The 17,683-nt window shown below is 42.2% G+C and overlaps 1 protein-coding gene across 3 annotated transcripts in view; it reads left to right on the top strand.

Annotated features, from left to right (window-relative positions):
- Positions 1 to 599: 599 nt before the first annotated feature.
- Positions 600 to 17,683, top strand: part of DUSP16 (dual specificity phosphatase 16) — a 61,778-nt gene continuing 44,694 nt past the window's right edge. For 2 of the 3 annotated variants that reach the window (XM_027702486.1, XM_027702485.1), the window contains exon 1: positions 600 to 765. The gene's annotated coding sequence lies outside the window, so the exon portion shown is untranslated. Of the gene's footprint in view, positions 766 to 937; positions 1,493 to 17,683 lie in introns of those variants that run through there. The other variant, XM_027702487.1, reaches the window with a different exon arrangement.

The following is a 17,683-nucleotide window of genomic DNA, read 5'->3' as shown; positions in this document are numbered from 1 at the left end:
AACACACACACAAAACCCCTAACCCCCAAACTTTTTCCGTCCTCTCTGGCTTTTCAGTGTGTGTGTCCCCCCCTCATCGCTGTCCCCTTTTAATTTTTTCAAGCCATCTTGGTGGGGGGTGGGGGAAGGAGAAGGAAAGAGGAAAAAAAGAGCTCCAAGGCTCCAAATGTTTCCTTTTTCTGGTCCTCTCCCCTCCCACCTTCACGCTTCCCACTCTTAAAAAAAGAGCCGAATATATATATTTTTTCTGTTCTTTTTTAATTTTAAAATTGTTGGGGTTTGGTTGGTTTTTGATTTTTTTTCTTTTTTCTTATTGAAGAAGAAGGAAAAAAGAAGAGCTTTCCTAGAGACTGGAAGGAGACAAAAGTTGTTTCGGGCGGTAGCCGCAAGGCTGGTGGCAATTAGTTTTATCCCTGCCGAGGGGACAGACAGACAGACAGGCAGAGGGTGACACAGTAAGTGCCCGGGAGCAGCGCACGGACCCGCGCTCCGGGGCCGCCCCGTGGAAGCCAAGTCGGGAAGGGGGAGCGAGGGGCGCGGGGGGGGCCGGGCACGGCCGGGCCGGGCTGGGCGGGGAGAAGGAGGAGGAGGAGGAGGAGGAGGAGGAGGGGGAGGGAGGTGAGGGAGAGGCGGGCGGTGGGAGCCCTCCCTCCCTCCCTCCTCCCGCATGCCCTTCCCCGCCGCCCCCTCACCTCCGGAGGAGAGCGCCCGCAGTGGACAGGTCGCTGCTCTGGCCCGGGCAGGCTCCGGCCGCTTCCGCAGGTGGTAAGAACGGGGCTGAGAGGGAGGGGGTACGGCACAGGCACGGCACTGGCGGCCGCCCCGCGCTCCCCCTACCTGCTGCCGGCACCCGGCCCCCTGCTGCCCGCGGCCGCTCCTGTCTCCCCGTCCCTTCCTTTTCCCTCTCCCGACATCCACCTGCCTCTCTCCTCGTGAGAGGAGGAAGCCGGGCGCTGTTCGTGCCCGGGCCGGAGGCAGCCGCGGCTGGAAGAAGGATGGGTAGGAGCCCGCCGGCTGCCCCGCAGAGGGTTCGGGGGGCTGCCGATGCGGCGCGGCGTGCGCGGCTGCCTTGCTAAACTTAGCCAAGAGCGCTGGCTCCGAGCGGGCTCTCCGCCGCTTAAAATGGTCGGGGATGCTTTTAAAGCCCCGGAGGGCTCCCGAAGAAATGTTGAAGTTCTGCCTCTCGAACTTGGAAAACGTTTAAAATTGAGGCAGCTGACAAAATGGAGGGCTGCCGCGGCGTCCAGGAGCGAGGCAAATTGCAAATTGTTAACCTGGCATCGCGCTCGCCTCGGCTTCCAGCTCGGCGGCTGGCGCCGGGACGCGGCCTGTGACAGATCCCCGGTCCCAGCTTTGTTTCCCCCCCCAGCCCGAGAAGGCGGCGGGATGCGGGGCTGAGCGCGCATCGGTGCCTGCCGAACCAGGTGTATGGGATGTGCCTGTTGCAAAGTCTGACCAATGGCAGGATTTTTCAGCGGCCAAAAGCCATTTGGTTAGTTGACAGATGAGAAGCTGGGGTGGTTTTTGTTTTCTTGATTTTTTTGTTGTGTTGTTTTTTTTTTTTTAAGAAAAGAAAAGCCAGGAGATTTTACTTTCTTTAATCGTCGTTTCAGCTGGTTGGAATAGAAAATCGATCTCTTTGGTTTTCCTTCAAATAAAGAGTGTGGTCAAGCGAGCTGTATTGTCTGACTAACTTTTTTGGTTCAAACATTTGGTGTATACCCAGCAGAATACACAGATCCATGCTGGTTTTGAAAACTAAAAGTGTATGAAACTGTTCCTCTTTGCAGGGGTGTGTGTTGGGGTCTTAGAAGAAAAAACCCCAACCAAACCCCCCAAATGATTTTGTAATCCTTGCTTTGAGATTTGTGCTATTCCTGGCAGCGTGTGGTTTGGTAGATACAGAGTTTGCGAAGTCACAACTGACTAAACAGGAGTTGGTTTAGACTCTTGTGTTTTGAGGGGAGGTGGAAAAATAGTAAGTCTTAATTTCTTTTTATGGTGTTCATCCCACGGCCCATTGGAGATTGAAGCATTCATCACAGTTGTTTATGTTGGTTGTCTGGGAGTTTCTGCTCAAATGTGGAGCAAGTATGCAACAGGGAGGTGTATGTGTATTTTTAGCTTTCATTTTTAATGACAAAAGATACAAAGAATAGTGATATTCACAAGTCAGTCCTGTGTTTACTGAGTATGCTTATTAATATTCTGAGGATGGAATCTATAAATAATATCTGAGGTGTGAAAATTCTGGTCATTATGCTCGTCACAGTAAGTTTCAATACACAATTTAAAAGTCCCTTTTTAAACAAGCAAATAAGTAAAAACAGCAGAGAAGGTGTTAGTTCCTGCGCTAGACGTGATAGCTTCAAAATGCTTTATGGTTTAATACATGTGGAAAGGTCCAGAAAACCAAACCAAGCATTTAAAAATGCAACGTGTTGTATAAAGATATATAAATATTTCCCTGCTCCAGTAGGTGTGTTTTTGTTAGCTACCTAAGCAGATATAATGAAACAAAATCACACCAGAAAAACTTCTGTGGAAGACAGTGAGCTCAGTTATGCTTGTTTCTGTGAAATGCATGCTCTTCTTTCAGCGGAGGCAGCTACTCTGGCAAGGATATTTGCTTTTAGCTAGAATAGCTTCAACTGCCCATAGGAACGATATTGGCAGAAGCTGTGCTGCTGTACTCATAGGGTGAGTGAAGTCATACAGAGTTAGTAGAAACTGGATGATGAGATGGCTCAGTCACTCTTCTGCTTATCAGGTTAGTGATTCATGTAGGCCTTACGAAGTGCTCAAAGGCTAAATTCAGGCTCTGTTCTAGACCTTCATAAGAAATGCCAAATAGACAGATTAGCCCTTGATTTCTGTTACTTGCATTAATCTGCAGGTGAGCTCTGCTCCAGTGCGTTGGGCAGTAAGAGATGTGTGCAGGGTGAGGGCTTTGCTCAGTCACCTGTCTTTTTAAAATTTGACGCCTTAACCCTTGGGCCTATTCACCAATTTTCACTGTTTTCAAAATACGATTTTTCTAAGATATACAATAAGCACAGCATTTTTTCCCCTCTCAAAAAAAACGAGGCAGGATGGTAGCTTTCACCTTACATTATGTCTGTTGAATTTTCTACTGCTTTTTTTCTTTTCTTTTTCCTTTCCTATAACAGCAGTCAGAAAAGCATTATAGATATTCTTCAAGTGCTGACAGTCCTTAATAGCCAGATGGCATAGAGTAGTTACTGTCAAAGGATGAGGTGTGGAAGGATTGACACATCCCTTCCTTTTTCTTTTCCACTTTTTTTTCACCCCTAGAAAGAAACGTGGGTTTGGCCTGCGACTCCAGTGAATCTGCCCCTATGGATTTGTTTTTATGATAATTACTAAATGCTTCTTGCAATGTTGCACTATTTTGTGCTTGGCTGTGTAATGGTATGTCCATGATTATTTAAGAAGAATTATCCAGACGCTGTTTTTCTGGGTAGTAGAAAAGTAAGCATGTCCCTAATGTGCTAAATAGTACATTCACTTTCCCTACAATTCTTTAGGGATTGCTTCCAGAACTAGTGTTGTGACATGGGGTTTCTGTAGAATGTTTTAAATATCAGTATTTACGTATCATATCAATATCACTAATATTTCTCTGGTTTCTTTGGTATCCATCTTATAAACAAAGAGTAATGTATCATTCTTTAGGGCTGTCAGTTGCATATATGGCCTCTACTTTCTGCACAAATCAAAAGCCATAGGTGATGGCTGGCCTGGTGATGTGCATCAAGATGTTGTCCTGGACTAAAGCTAGCAACTAACTGAAGATCAGGAGTCGTTTGCATGAAGATAAAGTGAACACTGTAACTTCAGGCTGCTTCGTGGTTGCTGCTTGGGGGACCGTGTCCTCAGGGTTTTATCACTACTGTAGTAGTATCCCCACCCTGATACCAAAGCTAATTGAGAGCAGACCAGCTCAGGAGCAAGGTAGGAGGCTGAGATGCCCTGTGCTACTGCAGTGTGCCTGCTGTCTGAAGATATTCGTGGCAACAAGTCACTTCGTGTCTCCAGTTCTCTTTAGATTGGTATTATTTGGAGCTTGTCAGCTCCAAATAGCAAATCCCTATTATAGTTACTCTGGAACTTCCTATAACACGTGAAGGAAGCCAAAAATACACATTAATGGTAAAGTTTGGAATTTTAACTTCTAGGTTTACATAGAAGCAGTTCTTGGTCTGCTTATGGATGGGGCCTGTTGGCTGCTATCGTGGTCTCCAGTGGAGATGATGTTGGCCACCAGTGAATTCCTCACCAGTCAAAGAAAATCTGCATCTAGGATGTGTTTATGGAGGATGAGAGGGAAGATGGGCGTGAGTTCAAGGCCTTGTGTTTCCTTTTGCTTCGCTATGTGGTCTGCTGCTGAGCCAAGACTGACCTACTCGGAATTGGCTCTGGGAAGGCTGGCAGCTTTCCATGTCATGTCCCTATGAAATGCTCCAGCAGCTGAAAAAAAAAAAAAACCAACCAAAATTAATAATTGGCCAAGCTAGGAAAGAGGGGAAAGAGTGTTTTTTCAATGAAGGGAGGTTTCTGGTGAGGCTGTGGAGATTCAGCAAGGACCTTCCCAAGCTCCCATGGTGCTGTTTTTCTGTGTTTTCACTGTAACATGTATGAAAGGAACTCCTGAAACAAGGTTCTTTAAAGGGGAATTCAGTTATCTGTGCTCTTTCTTGGTTAAAGTAGGACATATACATTGCCAGTAACTTATACAGCTTTTCTTTAAGTGTGTTCTTGGAACTTTTTCCCTGTGTAGTATGATTTTTCATGCTGTTTCTTGTAAACTGTGCCTCCTCAGGTACGTTTCGCTGTTGTTTGGTTTCAAGCTGAAGATATAAACTTTTATCATTTGTTTAGCAAATAAAGATACAAAAGTAGAGGTGTGCAGAGGCTTTCATTAGCTGAGAATAAATTTAATTTTTTCTCCTTAAGATCTTTTTACATGCTAGCCGGAGTGATAGTTGGCTAAAATTACGTGAAAAAAATTCTTCATAAAATCATAACTGTGTTCCATTACAGTAGTTTGGCAGAAAACTGACACATTTTGTAACATTGGGAGTGAAATAGCGTTACCCATTTTCATTGTGCTTGACTTGATTTTGCTTTGCTATAGTAACCTATGAATTGAGCCTGTTGACTAAATGATAGATCAGTGACTTGTACAGATAGTCTCTTTTTAGACATCCATGCCTGCTTGTCTGATGTTTTTTACATTACTGAAGGCATTGTGGGAGGCAAAAAAATGAGTCTCAGTGTAGCAACACTGGAATGAGAACTTTACAGAGAGCATAAACTGAGGAGGACAACGGGGACTAATTGTATGAAATTCCTTTTATGCACACGTTCTTGAGTTTGAATAACTAATATGTATTCAGCCTGCTGTATTAGAAGGCTTTGGCTCTGCATGTGTAGCATAGATGTTGCTCTCAAAATAGGAAAGGAGCTCTCCCTTCTTCCACACTATTCCAGATAAAATTGATTTAGTGCTGTGTTTTGCTCCTGCTGAATCCCTTGTAAAGCATGTTTAAAGGTTGAATAATTCATAATGCTAGAGATATAAATGCCATGCTTTTAATAGCCCAAGTTGTTTGTGCTTCTTGATTGCTAGGTGTAAGACTCATTCACCCCAGACTTTAAAGCCTCAAATCCCGTGCCAGGACTTGGGTTTCTCCCTGCAAGATGGTGCTTGCAGGGAAGTGCTTTTCTCCACAGTGTGTATTTCACAAAGTTTGTACAGTCTCTTAAGCATGAAAGCCTTCCATCTTCCAAACACTATCTTACAAATACATGCAAAGAGTCTGAACTACACTTCAAAGGGCTTTTCTCGGCGTGCCATCCTGCTACTGAAACAAGCCTTACTTTCAAAGGTGATTTGAAAGCATCAAGAACATTTGCCTGAAGAACAGGCGTGAGATTACTCTCCTCTCATTCTATTAATGCTGTCTGGAATACTTGTAGAGCCTATCACCTATGCAGTTCCCACAAGTGTTTTGTTACAAGCGCTTAGGTGTTGGGATTTCATACCTCCCTTCTTTAAAAATCATGCTTGGGACACAGTGTTTTCTCTTGCTTTCCAGCTTTGCTGTCCCTTTTCTTGGTAGTCTGTTTGAACTCTGGAAAACTGGGAGGGAAGAGAGGTGGAGGGGGAAGAAGCTTTTTGTTACAGGTCTTTCTTCTAACCCATATGCTAGTCATATTCAGAAGTGCCTTCAGAAACTAAGAGGATTTAGATAGAGACCTCATACTAAAAATAGTTGAGAAGCAAATAGAATCATCTTCAGCCCGGCTTCAACAACGATTCGTAAAACTCTGCCAATTTTTAAGCAAGAAGAAAGACTACTCCAGCAAAGGACTCCAGCAGTAATCTTAGTGCACTGGGTTGACATGTTGTTAGGTCCAGATAAATTTAAAAATATGCACTAGATTGAATCCAGAGTAGCAGAAGGCAAATGGTGTCACCACTTCAGTAGGGCTCCCTCTGTCTCTCACAAGACCCTGTGTGCAAGGCAGGCGCACTAGGAATTGGGGATAGGCTGTGAAAATCCCTCCTTCCATAGTCTGCTTGGAGTTCTGCATTGATGGCAAGTCTCTTCTCATAGCAAGAGGACCCAGCACCTTCTTTCCTTTTCTCCCAGACTACTCCCACATCATTTCAATTTCCTAAAAGCTCTCAGGCTTTTACACAGTGAGTGTTCCGAGGCCTTACTGAGGAAAGATAATCTACAATGACTGGTCTGTAGGTTCACAGTCCTGTATCTCGGGAGGACAGGGCAGATGAAGGCAAATGGGCACAGTCCTTGTGAGAGCTGGTAAACTTCATGTGCTCCGAGCTGACAGGAGACTTATTTAAGGCATGTTTAGACAAACTAATAAAGCTGCTTGTACTTCTACTTTCAGCTGCTACCTTGTTTGTTTCTTACTATCTCACTTTTGTTTTGGTTTTACTTGCATGTAACTTTTCAGCTTAGTATGTATGGTGTTAGATTTTTCCTGGTCAGTGTGGAGTGAGGTCTCTTGTCCAGCTGATGAAAATTTCTGACTTCTGGTTGACATGTTGTGAGCATGCTGTCAGCTTCTCAGTCCTCCATTCTGCTTGTTAGATAGATGATCCATGTTTGGTTACCATCCAGTTGACAAAGCCTGTTTCTTCACTGTGGCTCACTTTGCCTGCCTACTGTGATTTCCAGGTGGACCTATTTGAAGATGCTTGAAAAATCTGTTTATCCAGCCCAGACATGATTGTATGAGTAGTCCATCTGTTGCCTGTGTCCTCTCAAAATATTACTGAAAGAAATGAACTCCTTCAAGCAAGATATGGATGAAAAAGAACACCACTACAAGTTCAAATCTCCAAGATACTGGACCCCAAGGACAGCAAAAGCAAAGTGGTGAAATACTGCTAACTAATACTGTCATTGCACATTTTCCCAAAGTACTATTTTCATGAACAGCCACACATCTTTCTGCCCCCTCGGATTTACAGGACTGGAATATTTTCCTTCATCTGAGGCTCGTGTGACTTGCCAACCCTCCAGCAGGTGTGACCCGTTGTGAAACGAGGAAACGTGTGGTGTCTTTTCCCCTGCTGTCTCCTATATGGTTAAACCTATAGAAAGCTGTGGAGGAAGCACAGGCATGCTGTTCCTCTGACAGCCTTCTGCAAATACAAGCTATTAATGACCGTTGCCTTTCATGGGCAAAAACAGTCCTGGCAATTCCTTTGTGCCCTTTATTTAATGGCGTAACAAGCAAGCACATCAGCTATTTTTATTCAAGCACCCAGACATAAGCCAGTGTGGTACAGTGGCTGTGAAGTGTCTGCATAGCTAAGTGAAAATACAGCTACTGTTTAACACTAAATCTTTTAGTTACAGGATATTGAGAGCTCAACTAATGATCATCCAGTCTTTCTAATTGAGCTGTGGTGAGGATTTTGAAGATTTTTCCATTAAAATAGGCATAATGTTCTTTTCAGTCACTGTCTTTTTGTACTGTTTAGGTCACCAGCGAGGAGGTAATGCAGTAGGGAAGGTGGGAGGGTAGGAGGAGGCTGCTTCAGGGTAAAGGTTCAGGTCTTGTCCTTTCAGAAGGTTTTGGGACTATCCGTTTGAATGTGCTGCTTAGTGGCAGGCACAGGAAAAAGCTGAATACAGTGACACTGCTGGCAAATGCTAGCTTAGAAAGATGCAGTGTTTGTTTTGGGAATTTTTGAAGGCTGCCAAACACTTTGATGGTGGTTTTTCCTCTTTTTTTTCTTTTTTTTTTTTTTACTTCCCCCCTTTCCCTTGAGGAGGCTGTATACTTTGACAGAAAAATTGCTTTCATTGCATGATGAATAATTAAAAAAAAAATTAAGATCGTGTTGATGATTTAAGTGTTTGAATATTTCAAAGACAAGAATTTATGTCATGGATTAACATGGGAGGGATGTTGAGCATATGATTTTTTTGTGTGTGTACATGCTCAGCATATATATATATATATGTATATATATGTAATACGCCCTTCCCCCTGTAGTATTGACATGTATTGTCTCCAGTTCAATTTTAGTTTAAAAGGAAAAAAAAAAGAAAACAAACCTTTGAGCATAACGTAGATGTTAGAGGTCCTAAGGAAAAAAAAAGACATCCCTTATTATGCTTTCCCTGACCTGGAACCTACCTGATACTGGAGCAGATATCCGGTAGTAGCATTTTTATATATCTTTGCTTAACTAAATTATGAAGTAAACTTACAAAAATCTTCTTGTTCCATCTGGCAAAGTATGGCATTTCTATTCAGTGCTTAGTATTTAGCCCAACTTGTGGTACTGCTTTTCTGTGCAGTTGGACATTATGCTTACCTAGCTGTTTATTACTTATTTACTTGTTTTTTCCATTTATGTTAGCAAATTGAGAATATACAAGTCCAACTTCCTCCTTGAAAGGTCTCTCCCTTTCAAATTGCAGTTGTTATACGTGAAAGCACAGCTGGAGAAGTCTTATCTATTGGTAGAAAATAGAATTACTTTTTTTTTTTTGAGGTGAAGTGGGATTGATGTTAAGTAGATCAGCTGCTTTGGGACAAGATGAAGTAATTAAACTGCCAACATAGAACCACATCTTTCAGCTTCTCTAACAACACAAGAATAGGCTTCTGTCATGAGTTGCTATTTTTTCATGCTGTTAGTAATTGTTGGCTTTTAAAATCTGGTATGTACGGAATTATTCTAGATGGAAGAGAAACTTATATTTAAAAAAAGTTGGCAAATTTTGTGTTTGCTTCTGGGATATGTTCAGTTCAAGAGGCTGATGTCCTCTACCTACGTTGCAGGTGCTAATGTACCAGCTTCCCTAGGCCCTTGCTGTTTGTCTTTTAACATTTTGAAGTTATCTTATATGCTGCCACTGGTGTAAGTGCTTTGCAGGTACAACTAGTCAGTGCCCCAAGGAACTTTAACCTAAATACAGAAAGCAGAACAGTAGTCCAAAGACTACTGACAAGTGTCTTTTTCCAGCTGTGTGTGTAGAAAAAGTTACTAAGCCTGGCTGTTTGACACAGTCCCTCTGCCTCTAGCTGCTGCCCTAAGCCTGCTGCTTAGGGTAGTTTTTGTGGCTGTTCGTACTTCACTTGAGGCCACCTCAGTGAATGAACTCACAGGTTCTGTTTCATGTCTGTGTTTTGTTTGAAACAGACCAGAAATCCATCCCACTGTTTGCTCCATAGACTCCAGGTTGTTGTTCACTCCATGCCGGCCCTTAAATTACCTGCCTTTTTAACACAGAGACAAAGCTTGGAAGGGAAATACTCTGTAGACTGACCTTTCCTTTAGTCCATGTTCTGCCCAACTGCTGTTACCCTTGTCCAAAAGAAGTAGGTTCAGTCACAGTAGAAGTGTGGAACATTAGTGTGGATCCACTGACACTGGTGGAGCTTTCTCAGGGTGGTGCAGCCCTGTGTGCATTTCTGTGGCAGGTAACATCAAATGCTTGCAGGTACCGTGATTCTTTTCTTGTCTTCCCAGCCCCGTCTTTTCAAACTGACTCTTTTAATGGCTGTCAGGATCCCACAGGGAGCCAGAGCTGGGAAACAGAAATGGCTGAAAATTGTTTGGATGTGGTTTATTGATGCATTTGTTTATTCTGCTTGTTTGTACAGTTGGTTTGTGACTGACGTAGCTCTTTGAGTCAGCTCACTGAATTAACGTGTGAGCTGGCATAAGGGACTCAGGTGCTCTCTGATAGCCCTGACTTAGCTTGTTCTAGGCTGCCGTGGAAGGTACCCCCTCAACCTTGTCTTCTGCAGAGGCAGCAAGAAGTGTATTCATTGCATCCATGGATTTACTAAGCTCAAGCTGTTGAGCCGATTGCTTTTTGCCGCCACGTGTGCAAGTTGGCTTGGCTTGGCTTCCCAGGGTTCCAAGGGCTTTGTGCTCCATTGTAAACTCATACTTGTCTGCCACATGACCAGTTTAGAACTTGGGTTCTGTCTGGATGCTTTTTCTTTAAAATAAGGCCAGGACATATGCATATATGTATGTGTTTTTATATATATATATACTGATATACAAACTGTGTATCTATTCATACATGGACATACACATTTGTATATATACTCTGTCCAGAGCAGCTTATATCTTAAAAAGCTTTCATTCAATGTGACTTTTTTTTTTGATGGTTTATATTGATAAGGAAAGCAATTAATTAGCTAGTGAAACAAAACAGCCTTGCAAATAAGGGTTGGTAGGCTCTTTCTAGGTATAATGAACTGAGAGAATGTGGATAAATGGTCTTCACAGAACAGTTACTATGTAGTTTTAGTAGTAATAGCTATCTGAGGTAGGTAGATAAATTTTGTGCGTTTGGTAGGTGTATCTGTTTGATCAGAAATCACAAGCATATTCATTACTTAGTCTTTCAAAGGAGAGAAAAATGAAAACATCATAGCTTTCTACTAAAAGCTTGAAAGCGTTTCTTTTATGTCATAATTATTTGGTAAAATGAAAAATCTCTTTTCTGCTTTGAGAATGGATAGCTATAATATCTATTAATTTCTTACCCTGATTTTTTTTCCTTCTCTCCTTATATTGACTTTAATGTGTTCAGAGTTGTCGTTTTCCTCGCTTGTTAATTGCTTATATCATCTCTGCCCTCTGCTTTGGGGGAAGTGTTGGCTAAACCTACAGTTCCATTTAGTATTCTCATTCCTTTTCAAGTGGTGGTATCTCATTTCTTTTTAATCCTAATGCTGTATTTTTATATACTTTCAATCCTTTAGGGTTTTTGACTGTTCTTTACATTGACTTTTAGTATGCTGGTACCAGGACCTTCTCCCTGGGGTCTTGCCTTGAGTAAAAGGGTTCTGCAGGTTCAGCTGGAGCTCTGCAGGAGCTCCTGGTGCTGTTTGGCAGCTTGCCCTGCTGTAATGCGATGGCATCTACCCTGGAAGAGGTGGTGCTGCAGAAGGTCATGTGTAGGGCAGACAGGAATCCAGAGCATCCTGCTGATAAAACTGCCATCCCTACAGCATGTTGGGAATAGTCTTGTTACTGGTTACGTTTTGTCAGCTGAAGGCTTTTGCCATTCAGGTAGGGGAGGCTTTTTTTAATCCCCCAGACCATGGAGACTGCATTTTGCTGACTTACAACAAGTTTGCACGTGAGTTTGTGCAAATAAGTCAGCTGAAATAAGCCTGTGTGTCAACACAGCTCTGCCTTTCAGCCAGGTGCAAAGCCAGGTGCGAAGGTATTAATTCCCAGTGACTTTATCCAATGTTGTTTCTATCAAAAGAGACATCACTTTGTCTTTTTATCCCTCTACTACTCCTCTGAGGGTTTTTTTTCCCATCTCCTCAGTGGTGGGGAATGGGTGCATGCATGTGGTTATATGTATTATGTTTATCTTAAAATTTAGATTCTTTGGAGCTTCTTGTTTAGTAAGTCTACATGAATTTCCTTCAAACAGTTGAGTTGACATGCTCAAAGACACATGGTCAAATTTGATGCTGGGTTTTGGTCAGATGGAGAAGCATGGTTCTGTGTCCTGCTTCATTTCTTGCCATGTGCTCCTTTATGCCTGTCATAAGGTCTGTGTGGCTACTTTTAAGTAACTTGTTATGGTACTGAAGTTCAGCAATCTTTCTGTCTGTCTGTCTTTTTTCCAGTCATGGATAGAACTTTTTACAAACCCTTGGTACCTGTGCTGGAATAGCTTGCTTTAATGAGCATTACATATTTCTGTTTTCTGCTCAGCCCTTAAATTCTTTAATTCCCTCTTAAATGTTGAGAACATAGTGGCTTACTGTTAGTTAATCAGGTTTTTTTTTACTCTTCCTCTGATATGTCAGTCCTGACTTAGTCCATCTTCAACTTATCTTTTGCCAGGAGAAGCTCTTGCACAGAAGCCTGGTTTTGCTTTTTTCGGTTATTATTATCGTTGCTGGTATTAAATTTAATTGCACCCTTCGATTTTTATGCACCAGCTCTTGGGATTTTTCTTATTTTTTGTGTTTTCTGATCTGATACTCTTTGCTCTTCTAAAATTTTTATCTTTTTTTTTTTCTTTTCCCCATCTGCTGTCACTTATACTGCTTTCTGTTTCTTTACCCAGGCTTTGATTCACATTTTTCTGGGATATGCTCATTTGGCCTGTGTAACCTCAAGAAAATGTTACCATTTCAACATAATGACTCTTTTCTTTCATGGCTTCCTGTTCCCTTTCCTTGTGAAGTGGTATGTGTACCTTCTGCAACTTCCAGACTCAGCTGGGAGCTAAACATGCAGCTTTTCATTTCCTCTCTCTTCTTGCATTGAAGATCTTTTGGACCAGCAGTGTCTTAATCACCATTTCTGAAGCACGGCAGCATGGTACAAGTTTTGGTAGGAGTTCTTTCATGAGTGTGGTGAACTTTGGTTGTATTATGGGCACTGTCATTTAGCAGTGAACTCATGCAATCAGTAAACAGGCTTTCTGACATGGTGTAAGATCATTCTGGTGAGGAGCAGGGGAAAAGCTTATTTTCTTATTGCCAGGTAAAGAACAAACATGGAACAAAAAATGTCCCTTGGCACGTCCTGTAGTGGTTCAAAGGCTAAACTGAAATGTAGATTCTCCATCAAACTAAATTCTTTTGTGTCTGTCATGGTATTCCTCTTACTTCCTTCTCTAAACAGAGTTGGCTTGACTCTTCCCCCTTTTTCACAGTAACTGTGTGATTCCTTGTTTAGTTTGTGAGAATTGCAAAAGCTGTGATGTTTTTCTGAATTCAAGATGCCAGATTTGTAGTGATTTCTTCCTCCTTCCTGTGGATCCTCCCCTCCTCCTGACAGACTTACTTCAGGGTTTGTTTGTTCTTATTTTCCCCAAGGAGAAGACTCTTCTTCATCAACCTTCATGGCAGCTTATGGTTCCTGGTACACAGAGGGTTTAGTTGACTGCAAATGTGATACCAGTGCCATTTTACCAACTGAAGTAAGACAGGCTGGACTACAGTATAGTGTGCTCTCTGCTTCTGTATCAGCTCTGCTCCTTTCACTTGGGGAGCATAATTCTCTCAAGTCCTTCTTGATGGGTTTCCATTTTGAGACACACTCTGTTCGGGCTGACACGGCATCTCTGCAAGCATAAAAATTGTTATGAAACGCTCATCACAGAGAACTTGTTATCAAAATACTTGTTTCTTCATTTTGTTATTATCGCTGTTGTGAAATGGAATGATGAAGAAGTGTTACTCCAGAAGCAGAGGAAAGATATTGGAGGTTGCTGCTTTTTTCCTGCAAAAACAGTGCTGTCTTGAGCCCCAGTTATTCAAAAACAAGTTGTAATGAAAATATCCTAAAATCCTTAGCTTTAGCTTGGTTGTGTCAAATACTTGGTAAAACTCCAAGGTGGTAAATAACTTGGTTATTTTCTTTTTGGAGTACTAATCTTGTTTGCTTTGGCATCCGAAACCAAAGACAGCTTATTTTTACTTAATATACACTTTTTTTAGAATATCCCTTCCATGCAGTAATAAAGATACCTATTACAGAACCCAGGAGGCCAGTCACAGACCATGGGTTCTGCTGTGTTTGGTGGTCCCAGAGGCAGAGAGGAGCAGTGTTCTTTAGGCAATTCTGGTTGACATAAATTGTCTTAGTACTGATGCTGGAGTCCTTGTAGACATTTTAGCAAAGTAGTGGCTTTGAGGCAGTGTTTGGGGGGAGTGTGAGAGAGGTGATGGTCTCATGTTATGTTGCATGGCTTAAGAAGAAAATGGAGTTGCATCTGGTCAAAGGAACAGGTCTGGAAAATGACATTTGCTGCAGTGTTCTGTGTAAGTGTGAGCGGCACAGTTAAGGCCGAAAGAAATGCTACTGTACTAGAGAAAAAGAGATTGAGTGCCTAGGTGAGTGTTTTTAATCCATATCTGTGGTTTAAAGTGTCTCAGTACCAAGTGGAAAATTGAGCTGGATACAACTTTGATGTAGAAGCGTGTGGTGAAATCCATCATGTAAGATGGTGTAAGAGAAAAAGGTGAAAAAAGGGGGAGCCCCTCAGGTGTAGCAGATAGTTGAATTCCTTCAGGAGGGTACTAGAAATAATTTAAACAATGAATGGCTTGATTTGTTGGTGAAACCATTAGCTAGTGCCACGTTTTTCTAGGTTGGCCATGAGTTAATCACATTTTCTTTCTGTCACTGTTTTTTATTGCAACACGTGGTGGTTAGAATCCAGAGTGTGTAACAACATCTTGAGTTGCCTGTCTTTTCAGTTACTTCTGTTAAAAGCAACAATTTATTTTTGTTGACCTGCACAAGATGACATCTTCAAAGTAGGTCCTTAACAAATAAACCCACCTTTTTTCTGTAACTTCTGGTGTAGATTCCTGTTTTTCTACTTTTTCTCTTGAGACTGTATTAGAAGCGGTGGCGTTTTCTTAATGTATGATATGGTTTGCTGTGGAGGTTTTAACAGTGCTGAATTTTGAGACAGCAACCTAAGATGAGATTTTAAAGTGATGGGTTTACACGAGGTTCCTGACAGTCCCCAAAACACCTCATGTAAACTTGTTTCTGCTCCATCAGGACACATCCCTTCAACCGCTGTTGCTACTGTGTTCTCTTGTGAACTTGGTGAAATAGCGCACACGGTGTGTGTTGATTTGAGATTTGCTTTCAGTGTGAGAAAACTCAAAGCTACAACAAGTTGGCAAGTTTTCTGATTGCACTTTCAGATCTGACTGTGTCTTTGAAAGGCCAATCATATGTAATGCTGTGTGTTCACTGAACTGTTTGTGTATGATGCTACAAATCTTTTTCTTAGTGAGGATGTCAACCTCAAACAATTTAGCTATGTTTGTAGTTTTATAACAGATTAAGTAACTCCTCTGGCTTCAAAAATTAAAATTAAATCACAATTGATCATGATAATATAAATAGGGTGCCAGAATTTACAGAAGGTCTAATATCTTGTTCTTTATGGTTTAGTTGAAACCTGTGAATCACAAAAGGTGGCCCAGAGTTGCTCTTCTCCTTCGTATTTATTTAAGGTTTTCTTAATTGTTGTGAGACACTCAGAAGATGCCTGTCTCAGCAAACCTGATGGCAGTGTTACCCCAGGCTCTGCATTGGCTGTTCTGTGTGAACTTCTGAAGGCTTCTGCCATGGTGGGTGCATCACCATTCCTGCATGGAGCATCAGTAGTCTTGGCATGGATTTTGAAAGTTTGTCTGTGTCTGAAACTGCTGGTGATCTAATTGCTGGGTTCAGACAGGGAAGTTGCTCTTTAGAAAAGCTTTCTCATGGATAAACCTGGATGCATTTGAAATGTCTGAAAAGAGCAAGGGTTGGGTGGAGTACCATGGGAATTGCCTTTAGCCTTGCTGAATGGATAGATGGTCTGTGAAAGGCCTCAGGAGGATTCAAAATACTAAAAGAAGGTATCCATATTTAAATTCTTAGTCTGGTCCTCTATGATCACTTATCCCTAAAAAGAAATGTAAATTCTAACTCAGTAAATCTTTTACTCGATGTCAGTTGTTCACCAGAAAGAATTCTGGATTTGACTGTGGATTTCTCAAACCAGGCATCTTAAAAGACACTTGCCTGGTCTGTTCAGCAGCCTGTCTGGGAGCCACTGCTCTAAGTCATAGTCCTTACATGCAGCAGTAGGTGCCAAGTGTAGTGGAGAGGGCCATTTTATTGCACATCTTCTATCTTTGTTGAGTGGTGACAGGGTGAATGTTTTTTCAGATGTTCTTGGAGCTGGTGAGCTTTGTCTGTTCACTCCTTTTGGATGAAACACCTGAAATGCTTTTAAGTATCTAATGCAGAAAGGGATCATGCTTTTCTATGGTTAGAAGCTCAGGTGCTGCTCGTAAAGGTATTTTCACAGGTAGGCAGAAAGAGAATCTGATGTTCCTGGGTAGATCTGTACCACCTAAATTGCTATATGGAGTGGGGCTGTTTCCCTTGGGAGTCCTTTTTGTGTTTGTGAGGGGCTAAAGGTACAGCAAGACATTTTCTTCCCTGCTGCTTTCCTCATTCCAGTCTACCTGAAGCAGAGTAACCGTGGCTCCAAAGTTGTCATTAAGCTTCCTAAAAATACTTTTATTAATTGTGATTGTCTGTACAGTAGTTTGACAAGATTATCAAAACATGGAGAGCACTTCCTACTGTTAGTTTTTTCTTTTAATTACAGAGTTCTTTGGATTTGGCACAGTCTGTCTGCTGCAAATGTCTGAAGTGCAAACAGTGAGGACTTGGCAAGCAGTCCAGCACTGGTAAGAGGATGTTTGGGCCAAGGACTCCTGGCCAAGCTCTTACCTTTTTGCGTAAGATTTTCTTTAACGGGAAGGCAAAGGAGATGGGATTGTGGTTAAATAATTACTCCTTGATTGAGTGAGTACTGCCCCGAGGAAGGTGCTTATGTAATGAAAGTCTCTATTGTGCTGTGTAAGAATAAAGACTCTGTGCTGAGATGGTGTGAGCAATCATCACGCTGTTGCTTTCTCATACTTGACTCTGCAGACCTGTGCTGAAAAGAACTATTAACTTGAGTTTTACCTTAAACACACCAAAAAACTATGGCAGTCTAGCATAAGGGGCAGCATTGTACTTCAAACTGTGCTGCAGGGCTTTGGATCTTTATGCCCAGGCATCAGGCACCACCTTATTGGCACCAGTGGAGTAGGAATTCTTTGTGGCCAACTTCCCCTTTCCAATCCAAGCAGCTCATACTTTGTTTAAAGCCAAAGGTGTATCAGCTCCTGGGGAACACTGTGGATTAATATCTGGGGGCTGGGTACATCTTTTTGGAGCACTATTTTTCCCTCTCCTTCATGCGTCTTGCTCAGTTCTATATCCAGACTGCTGCTGCTGGTGGCAAGATTATTTTCCATTCCTTACACTCTTTATGTGTTTTGAGCAGGACTAATAACACAAGCTTAGAGACATGTGCTTTCTGCAGTGTTTGGTGCTGTAGTGGCACACAGGAGCAATTGCAGGACGAGTCATTCTGGATGTGGCAGTCAGGGAGACAGTGTAGCTGGAGATGCTCAGTCTAAACCATGTACTGTATCCTATGGAGTGCCATGGAGGAAGCATTTATGGATATGAAAAGCTCTGTAGCTGTGCCACGAGGTGAACCTGCACAAATAAACCCTCCTTTCTGTGGAGGCT

The sequence above is a fragment of the Neopelma chrysocephalum genome, unplaced genomic scaffold (genome assembly GCF_003984885.1).
Source record: "Neopelma chrysocephalum unplaced genomic scaffold, ASM398488v2 Primary Assembly neopelma1_188, whole genome shotgun sequence".
Lineage (NCBI taxonomy): Eukaryota > Metazoa > Chordata > Aves > Passeriformes > Pipridae > Neopelma > Neopelma chrysocephalum.
The sequence above is the reverse complement of the archived record's forward strand: the minus strand, read 5'-3'. Positions and strand labels throughout refer to the sequence as shown.